This window comes from Hydra vulgaris, chromosome 04, assembly GCF_038396675.1.
Source record: "Hydra vulgaris chromosome 04, alternate assembly HydraT2T_AEP".
Classification (NCBI taxonomy): domain Eukaryota; kingdom Metazoa; phylum Cnidaria; class Hydrozoa; order Anthoathecata; family Hydridae; genus Hydra; species Hydra vulgaris.
In genome coordinates, this window is record NC_088923.1 from 31352816 (window position 1) to 31355000 (window position 2185).

Consider the following 2185-nt stretch of genomic DNA (forward strand, 5'->3'; position numbering starts at 1 on the left):
GTGTGCTTTTTGTGGATGAAATGTATTTGCAGAAATCAGCCCAATATCAAAGTGGGAAATATATTGGTGAAGATTCAGATAGTAATCTTTATAAAGGTGTTGTTGTTTTTATGATTGTAGGGCTTCAAAAAGCTATTCCTTATGTTGTGAGATCATCACCTGAAGTTTGCACAACAGGATCATGGTTGATAAAAGAAATTGATAAGTGCATTACCTCATTGCACCAATCAGGTTTTAAAGTAAGAGCCATTGTTAAAGATAATCATTCTACCAATCTTAATGCATTTTCAGAGTTACACTAATTGACACTTTTTGAAAAAATTGTAATAATATTGCAATAACAATTGGCCAATATTGCCAATCGCTTGCAATGGATTGGCAATATATTGGTCAATAATATTGCAATATATTGCAATATTGACAATAAAATTAAATTATTATTATTGCTATATTGACAATAAAATTGCAATAAAATTAAATTAATTTGACTTGCACCGAGCTATTTGAACTAATCAGACAACACAATTTAGGTGTCAAATACGGCAACTGTACACCCTAGTTCTACAGCAACATAATATAATATGCAGTGTAAGACAGGGTGTGCAGAGCAACTGCACACCCTGCAGTTGCTCCAGCAGTGCGTCTAGCAGTAGCGCGTTTAACAACAGCGCGTCCAGCAGCAGCGCTGAAAGTTTAACATTGATGTACACTTTCAATTCATATTAAATGCTAATTCATTAAATTAAAAAATCAAAAAGACAACAAAATTTAGAATAAAATAGATTTTGTAGAACCAGAACTTCATAGAGATTTCAGAAATAATAATGGTTTTAAATAAAAATAAATTGCTTAAATTTTATATACAAAAAACAACAATTTTTAACTAAATATTGAAAAGGTTGTTTTTTATGACATTTTGTTTGCAACATATTTTTTTAATGTTTCAGTAGAAAAGATTATGAATTTTGAAATCACTATAAAATTCTAGTTCTATTGAGAGGTTGATATACTTTTAAAGAAAAAAAAATTCACTAATATATGGGAGTATTTGATGTAAAATATTATGTAAAATTTTAATGTAATATATTATGTAAATTTTTATAAAATTAATTTGTAAAGTTGTATAAAATGCTTGTATAAAAAAAACACACATACATGGTTTATTTATATGTTTATTTATAACAAAATTTACATTTAGCCACCCTAAGCATATTCAAAAAGTGCTTTCAATGGTGTTAAAATTATTACTTCTTTTGTGAGTAGTTTACTTTTAATTAATATGCATTTGCAAACTAGATTGTCAGCTGGAATAACAACAATATTTTGTGTTTGTTCAGCAATAAAAAATAAGTCATCATCAATGTTAATTTTCACATTTCCAATCATATCACCAAAAGTAGATACTAACTTGCATTCCACATTTAATAGTTGTAACTGAACATGTATAACATTGTCAACTAAAGGAAAATCCAATATGATACCAAACTTATTATGTGCAAATTGACAAGTTTAGCTGTTATGTTTGCTATAATTTTTTGAATGATAAACAATACCATGTTTCAACAATTTGCCAGGATTTAACAATTGCAATTCTTCCTGTTTACTAATGCCAATATTTAATGCTTGACAAATTTCAGATTTTTTAGGATGATCTGTTGTTTGCAAAAAACAAGAAGCTGTTTTAAAGTCAAGAAATTTTTGCACAATCTGCTGTGGGTGACCATGTGTTCCTTTCATCATTTTTTTATAATTACTAAGTCGAGCTTCAAAACAAAATATTGAGTAATTTGTCACACTTCGATGCATTTTAATAATATTGCTAACATGACCAAGTAGATGAACATTGATAGTATTCATATATAAAGGAAGCAACTCAGACAATGATTTTTGATAAAAATTAAACAGCTGACTAATAACCAATACTTTATCTAAACATATTTCAATGCTTGACAAGCGCATGCCAATTACTAGATAATATATCATCATCATGCAATCAGGATTCAAATATGGCAGAAAATATGGAACTGCTAAGTATAAAATAAAGTTTTTAAAGTCATGACCTTTTCAATGTACAAATGATTTAATAGTTGGTGGCTTGGGCATGTTATGTGGCATTTTTTGGTCAGCAAGTAAGATTTCCAGAGCATAAAAATTTTTTTGAGCAATTTTTATAAAACAGATGTAA